Genomic DNA, 9,170 nt, shown 5'->3' with positions numbered 1-9,170 from the left:
TTACAGCGAATCTTCAAGATCCCCATAGCAAATAAGAAGCTTAAATACATACGGCTAGATTTAGAGTTTTGTCGGTAACGACCCGCGTAGCTAACGCTGGCTTTTTTCTAGCCGCACCTTTAAAATAACTCTGGTATTGAGAGTCCACAGAATGTCTGCGTTAGGCTCCAAAAAGGGAGCGTAGAGGCATATTTAACGCCACTCCAACTCTCGATACCAGAGTTGCTTACGGACGCGGCCAGCCTCAAAAACGTGCTCGTGCACGATTCCCCCATAGAAAACAATGGGGCTGTTTAAGCTGAAAAAGAACCTAACACCTGCAAAAAAGCCGCGTTCAGCTCCTAACGCAGCCCCATTGTTTGCTATGGGGAAACACTTCCTACGTCTGCACCTAACACCCTAACATGTACCCCGAGTCTAAACACCCCTAACCTTACACTTATTAACCTCTAATCTGCCGCCCCCGCTATCGCTGACCCCTGCATATTATTATTAACCCCTAATCTGCCGCTCCGTAAACCGCCGCTACTTACATTATCCCTATGTACCCCTAATCTGCTGCCCCTAACACCGCCGACCCCTATGTTATATTTATTAACCCCTAATCTGCCCCACACAACGTCGCCGCCAGCTACCTACAATAATTAACCCCTAATCTGCCGACCGCAAAGCGCCGCCACCTACGTTATCCTTATGTACCCCTAATTTGCTGCCCCTAACACCGCCGACCCCTATATTATATTTATTAACCTCTAATCTGCCCCCCACAACGTCGCCGCCAGCTACCTACAATAATTAACCCCTAATCTGCCGACCGGAGCTCACCGCTATTCTAATAAATTTTTTAACCCCTAAAGCTAATTCTAACCCTAACCCTAACACCCCCCTAAGTTAAATATAATTTTATTCTAACGAAATAAATTAACTCTTATTAAATAACTTATTCCTATTTAAAACTAAGTACTTACCTGTAAAATAAATCCTAATATAGCTACAATATAAATTATAATTACATTGTAGCTATTTTAGGATTAATATTTATTTTACAGGCAACTTTGTAATTACCTAGTTAAAATAATTACAAAATTACCTGTAAAATAAACCCTAACCTAAGTTACAATTAAACCTAACACTACACTATCAATAAATTAATTAAATAAAATACCTACAATTATCTACAATTAAACCTAACACTACACTATCAAAAAATTAATTAAATACAATACCTACAAATAACTACAATTAAATAAACTAACTAAAGTACAAAAAATAAAAAAGAACTAAGTTACAAAAAATAAAAAAATATTTACAAACATAAGAAAAATATTACAACAATTTTAAACTAATTACACCTACTCTAAGCCCCCTAATAAAATAACAAAGACCCCCACAATAAAAAAATGCCCTACCCTATTCTAAATTACTAAAGTTCAAAGCTCTTTTACCTTACCAGCCCTGAACAGGGCCCTTTGCGGGGCATGCCCCAAAAAATTCAGCTCTTTTCCCTGTAAAAAAACACATACAATACCCCCCCCCAACATTACAACCCACCACCCACATACCCCTAATCTAACCCAAACCCCCCTTAAATAAACCTAACACTAAGCCCCTGAAGATCTTCCTACCTTGTGTTCACCTCGCCGGGTTCACCGATCGGTCCAGAGTCTTGATCCAAGCCCAAGCGGGGGGCTGAAGAGTGATGTCCATCCTCGGGCTGAAGTCTGGATCCAATCGGCGGCTGAAGAAATCCATCATCGGGCTGAAGTCGGAAGTCCATCATCGGGATTAAGTCTTCTATCAAGCCGCATCTTCAATCTTCTTTCTTCTGGAGCGGAGCGGAGCCATCTTCTTCCAAGCCGACGCGGAACATCTTCTTCAACCGACGACTAGACGACGAATGACGGTTCCCTTAAGGGACGTCATCCAAGATGGCGTCCCTCGAATTCCGATTGGCTGATAGGATTCTATCAGCCAATCGGAATTAAGGTAGGAATATTCTGATTGGCTGATGGAATCAGCCAATCAGAATCAAGTTCAATCTGATTGGCTGATTGGATCAGCCAATCGGATTGAACTTGATTCTGATTGGCTGATTCCATCAGCCAATCAGAATATTCCTACCTTAATTCCGATTGGCTGATAGAATCCTATCAGCCAATCGGAATTCGAGGGACGCCATCTTGGATGACGTCATTTAAAGGAACCGACATTCGTTGTTCAGTCGTCGGCCAGGATGGATGTTCCGCGTCAGAGGTCTTCAGGATGCTGCCGCTCCGCTCCGGATGGATGACGATAGAAGATGAAGACTTCAATTGGATGGAAGACCTCTTCTGCCCCGCTTGCATGAAGACTTCTACCGGATGGAGGACCTCTTCTTGCTTGGCTTGGATGAAGAATTTGGCTCGGCTGGGTGAAGAAGACTCAAGGTAGGGAGATCTTCAGGGGCTTAGTGTTAGGTTTATTTAAGGGGGGTTTGGGTGAGATTAGGGGTATGTGGGTGGTGGGTTGTAATGTTGGGGGGGGGTATTGTATGTTTTTTTTTTACAGGCAAAAGAGCTGAACTTCCTGGGGCATGCCCCGCAAAGGGCCCTGTTCAGGGCTGGTAAGGTAAAAGAGCTTTGAACTTTAGTAATTTAGAATAGGGTAGGGCATTTTTTTATTTTGGGGGGCTTTGTTATTTTATTAGGGGGCTTAGAGTAGGTGTAATTAGTTTAAAATTGTAATATATTTCTAATGTTTGTAAATATTTTTTTATTTTTTGTAACTTAGTTCTTTTTTATTTTTTGTACTTTAGTTAGTTTATTTCATTGTATTTATTTGTAGGAATTGTATTTAATTTATTTATTGATAGTGTAGTGTTAGGTTTAATTGTAGATAATTGTAGGTATTGTATTTAATTAATTTATTGATAGTGTAGTGTTAGGTTTAATTGTAACTTAGGTTAGGATTTATTTTACAGGTAAATTTGTAATTATTTTAACTATTTTAGCTATTAAATAGTTCTTAACTATTTAATAGCTATTGTACCTTGTTAAAATAAATACAAAGTTACCTGTAAAATAAATATTAATCCTAAAATAGCTATAATATAAATATAATTTTTATTGTAGCTATATTAGGATTTATTTTACAGGTAAGTATTTAGCTTTAAATAGGAATAATTTATTTAATAAGAGTTAATTAATTTCGTTAGATTAAAATTATATTTAATTTAGGGGGGTGTTAGTGTTAGGGTTAGACTTAGCTTTAGGGGTTAATACATTTATTAGAATAGCGGTGAGCTCCAGTCGGCAGATTAGGGGTTAATAATTGAAGTTAGGTGTCGGAGATGTTAGGGAGGGCAGATTAGGGGTTAATACTATTTATGATAGGGTTAGTGAGGCGGATTAGGGGTTAATAACTTTATAATAGTAGCGGTGCGGTCTGCTCGGCAGATTAGGGGTTAATAAGTGTAGGCAGGTGGAGGCGACGTTGAGGGGGGCAGATTAGGGGTTAATAAATATAATATAGGGGTCGGCGGTGTTAGGGGCAGCAGATTAGGGGTACATAGCTATAATGTAGGTGGCGGCTCTTTGCGGTCGGCAGATTAGGGGTTAATTATTGTAGGTAGTTGGCGGTGACGTTGTGGGGGGCAGATTAGGGGTTAATAAATATAATATAGGGGTCGGCGGTGTTAGGGGCAGCAGATTAGGGGTACATAAGGATAACGTAGGTGGCGGTCGGCAGATTAGGGGTTAAAAAAAATTAATCGAGTGTCGGCGATGTGGGGCGGCCTCGGTTTAGGGGTACATAGGTAGTTTATGGGTGTTAGTGTACTTTAGAGCACAGTAGTTAAGAGCTTTATGAACCGGCATTAGCCCAGAAAGCTCTTAACTACTGACTTTTTTCTGCGGCTGGAGTTTTGTCGTTAGATTTCTAACGCTCACTTCAGACACGACTCTAAATACCGGAGTTAGAAAGATCCCATTGAAAAGATAGGATACGCAATTGACGTAAGGGGATCTGCGGTATGGAAAAGTCGCGGCTGAAAAGTGAGCGTTAGACCCTTTTTTTAATGACTCCAAATACCGGCGGTAGCCTAAAACCAGCGTTAGGAGCCTCTAACGCTGGTTTTCACGGCTACCGCCAAACTCCAAATCTAGGCCATAGGTATTAATCTAACCCCCAATCCCTCAGATCTTTTTAAATATAACTATATTCCCATTAAGAATGACATTATGGCCGATCTTTCCGCCTGGAAGAACAAGCCAATATCCTGGTTGGGTAGAGTGGGCGTCGTCAAAATGAATATCCTACCAAGAATATTGTATCTTCTTCAAACTTTACCCATCGCTCTCCCCAAGAAATACATTTCCCAATTGCAGCACCTAATCGAACAGTTTGTTTGGGCTAATTCCAAACCAAGGATATCCAGGCGATCCATGTATATACCAAGAGATAGGGGAGGCTTGGGCCTCCCAAATATTTATTCATATAAGCAGGCAATTGGATTACAACTAATAGCAGAGTGGGCGCAGAACTCATCCACCAAAGCTTGGATTGATTTGGATAGACAGATCTTCAAAATTAATAATATGGGTTCTCTAGCCTGGCTCCCGCCCTCGAAACGCCCGGTTTATGTATCTAGGTACCATCTGATAGAAGAAACACTGAATATATGGGACGCGACTACCTCCACACATATCTCTTCCAGGCACTCCCCTTTAACGCCCATTCTCGAAAACCCAGAGATTCCCTACTATAATAGAAGCATATATAAACTAGCTCCATACAAAATCAAAGAGGGCTCTGTTTTTGGGGTAGTGGTAGATGGGAAGTTGGCTCCTCAGTCTGTATTAGAAAACTCTCAACCCACGATTTTTTCCTCCTGGCTACAGTATCACCAACTTCTACACTATATTACTAGACACAAACATAGACAGGACTTAGGTAGAATGCTTACGACCTATGAGAAAATATGCACATCAGATACTGCCCCTAGACACATGATTTCTCTCCTATACAAGATGATTATACTACAGGTTACTGATTCTTTACCGACCTACACCTTACGCTGGACTGATGAGCTGGGAATAGAAGTAGACTTAGAATCCTGGTGCAGGGCTTTTAGACTACTTAAAAAATCTTCGGTTTCTTCTACAATCCAGGAAATGCACATTAAATATTTGAGTAGATGGTACTTAACCCCTGTAAAATTACATAAAATCTTCCCGTCTGTGGGCCAATTGTGCTGGAGGGGCTGCGGAGAAAGTGGTTCAATCTTACACATTTGGTGGCATTGTCCACTTCTATCGTCCTATTGGAGGGGAGTTTTGAAAAAGATGGGGGAGGTATTAAAAATTACCATACCGAATACACCTGAGATTTTACTCTTTCTGAATTTACCAAAAACGCAGAGCTCTGCACATTTGGCCCTGCTACTAATTATGATTACCAGCGCGAAAAAAATAATCCCAAAGAGATGGAAATCTCAGGATCCTCCCACGCTGGTTGACTGGCAAGCCCAGGTCAAGGAGATCCTGTTACTGGAAAGATACCACTATCTGAAAATTCATAACCTTACATTATACGAGATGGTGTTGGCACTATGGCGCGACACTATTTAATACATCTGTCCTTGTTATTCGGGTTGTCATGGGTGGGGGAGGGAAACACTGGGTTATTTTTTTTTTTTTTCTCCTTTCCTCTCCCCCTATTCCCTTTTTCTACTCCTACTCCTCCCCCCTCTTTTTATTTCAGGTACTATGCTGAGTGGAATTACGCCCAATAGGCTGGGCATCATACTAAAAATATTTATATTAGCAGTTTCCCCGCCGGGCAGCTTGGCAGGGTGGAATCGCAGATGAAGTGGATGTATTGTGCTGAAATTGCGGTTTCTTTTAGGATCTTTTTTCTTTTGTTAGGTACAATTATCACTGTTATGTATAAGTTTTATATTCACTTATTGTACATGGTAACAGCTTTGTCATTATTGTATTTGTTTACTTCAATAAAGCCTTTAAAAAAAAAAAAAAAACCTAAGCTCCCCATTGCCCTGAAAAGGGCATTTGGATGGGCATTGCCCTTAAAAAGGCATTTAACTCATTTTCATTTGCCCAAACCCTAATCTAAAACTAAAACCCACCCAATAAACCCTTAAAAAAAACCTAACACTAACCCCTGAAGATCCACTTACAGTTTTGAAGACCCGACATCCATCCTCAACAAAACCGGGAGAAGTCCTCAGCGAAGTGACAATAAGTCCTCAACTAATCCGGGAGAAGTCTTCATCCAAGCCGGCAGAAGTGGTCCTCCAGATGGACAGAAGTCTTCATCCAGAAGGCATCTTCTATCTTCATCCATCCGGCGCGGAGCGGGTACATCTTCAAGACATCCGGCGCGGAGCATCCTCTTCCGACGACTAACGATGAATGAAGGGTCCTTTAAATGACGACATCCAAGATGGTGTCCCTTGAATTCGGATTGGCTGATAGAATTCTATCAGCCAATCAGAATTAAAGGTGAAAAAAATCCTATTGACTGATGCAATCAGCCAATAGGATTGAGCTTGCATTCTATTGGCTGATTGGAACAGCCAATTTAAAGCGAGCTCAATCCTATTGGCTGATTGGATCAGCCAATAGGATTGAAGCTCAATCCTATTGGCTGATTGCATCACCCAATAGGATTTTTCACCTTTAATTCCGATTGGCTGATAGAATTCTATCAGCCAATCCGAATTCAAGGGACGACATCTTGGATTACATCATTAAAAGGAACCTTCATTTGACATTAGTCGTCGGAAGAAGAGGATGCTCTGCGCCGGATGTCTTGAAGACGGACCCGCTCCGCGCCGGATGGATGAAGATAGAAGATGCCGTCTGGATGAAGACTTCTGCCCGTCTGGAGGATCACATCTGCCGGCTTGGATGAAGACTTTTCCCGGCTTTGTTGAGGACTTTTTGTCGCTTCGCTGAGGACTTCTCCCGGCTTCGTTGAGGATGGATGTCCGATCTTCAAAGCTGTAAGTGGATCTTCGGGGGTTTGTGTTAGGTTTTTTTTAGGGTTTATTGGGTGGGTTTTAGTTTTACATTAGGAATTTCATGCTGAAAAAGAGCTAAATGCCATTTTAAGGGCAATGCCCATCCAAATGCCCTTTTCAGGGCAATGGGGAGCTTAGGTTTTTTTTAGTTAGGATTTTATTTGGGGGGCTGGTTGTGTGGGTGGTGGGTTTTACTGTTGGGGAGTTGTTTGTATTTTTTTACAGGTAAAAGCTGATTTCTTTGGGGCAATAACCCACAAAAGGCCCTTTTAAGGGCTATTGGTAGTTTAGTTTAGGCTATGTTTTTTTTTTTTTTTTTGGGGGGCTTTTTTTATTTTGATAGGGCTATTAGATTAGGTGTAATTAGTTTAAATATCTGATAATTTCTTTTTTTATTTTGTGTAATATAGTGTTTTTTTTTGTAATTTAGGTAATTGATGTAATTGTAGTGTAAGGTTAGGTGTTAGTGTAACCAGGTATAGCTTATAATGACCAAGGTAAATAAGCATGTATAGATATAAAGTCTATAACAAGTGACAATATAGTTACAATAAAGTGACATAAAAGTGTGTTAATTATACAATACAATATAAATACAATGTCTAGGATGTGATGTGAAGGTATATCAATTGTATATAATGGCGGTGATGTAAAAAAAAGGTGAGAGGAGAAGGTATGAAAAAATGTATTTTACTGGCAAAAGAGTGAATAAATAAAAACTTATAAATAAAAAGTATATCCCATAGAATACTTTTTAATGCCGTGTAATGGTATAGTCAAAGGTAAAATTCAGTGGCGTGTTGCAAACAATACTATACTGTGGGATATTGTCATTTTCTAATTCACTTATGGCATGCTCCTGCATATAAGTAGGTACTGTACCTTTAAGTAGCGTCATTTATACTGAGTGCTATTTAAGCCTTCCTCTTCACACTGTTCATTGCTTGGTATTGCAGTAACCTATCTGCTATTCTCCCAGCCTCCCTAACCTGGCAATTCGTCTTGTAGAAGCCAAACCTCGCCTCCTTGTCATCACGCCTCCTTCCTCTCAACCGGAGCTCCGTAACTGCTTCCACTTCCGGATTCAGCACTGTGGTGATGTCACACGCCATCCAAGCTCCACCGAGGATCAACTCAGTTCTCAACCATCCTCACTACCGTTTGAGGTAAATCATTACCCTGACTTGCCATCTACCCTGAACTAGAGTTAAGTACTAAGTATATACTTAATATTCTGTGCAGTCTATCTTAACTACTCTACGCTGTGCCTCTGTAATCAGATCAACCTGCATAGTCAACTCATTGTGGGATATGTTAGTCACGCAGTGTTACTGACCCTACTTTATATGCTTAGCCTATCTCTTACTATCATTAACACTTACATATCTGTGCCTAAGTTTTGTTATGTGTGAATTCACCTGCATTGGTTTCCTATTTGAACAGTGTTGCTGCAGATTATTCAGTACTAGTTACATGTGGCAGCTGTAACTCTGTTTTCAAATATACGTACTATCTATCAATTGCTGCCTGGTTTCTGGGAATTGTTACACAACCTTCAGGTTGTTGATGTTTAATTCCAGGAATCTAATTGCAACACCTAAATAAAGGTTTAATGGTTAAACTCAATTCAGTAGTTGAGATTCGTAACAAACCCTGTATCTATTCACAGATAGACAACTTGAACCCTGATAGATATAGATAAAAAAACTCTATAGATATTGTGACACAATGATTATATATTCTAAAGTAATTAAACTAAAATATATTCAATATAAGCAATAATGTTACAATAGAATTCAACAAGAAAGAAACAGAATAACAACCAACAGTTAGCTAGGAACCAGACAACAATAGTCTGGTAAGTGACTATGTACATATGACAAATTTGGTCAATATGAAAAAATCCCAGTTCTGAATATATATATATATATATATATATATATATATATATATATATATATATATATATATATATATATATATATATATATATATATATATATATATATACATATATATATATATTCTGAATATATATATATATATATTCTGAATATATATATATATATATATTCTGAATATATATATATATATATATATATATATATATATATATATATATATATATATATATATATATATTTATATA

This window comes from Bombina bombina, chromosome 2 (assembly GCF_027579735.1).
Source record: "Bombina bombina isolate aBomBom1 chromosome 2, aBomBom1.pri, whole genome shotgun sequence".
NCBI classification, from domain to species: domain Eukaryota; kingdom Metazoa; phylum Chordata; class Amphibia; order Anura; family Bombinatoridae; genus Bombina; species Bombina bombina.
The sequence above is the reverse complement of the archived record's forward strand: the minus strand, read 5'-3'. Positions refer to the sequence as shown.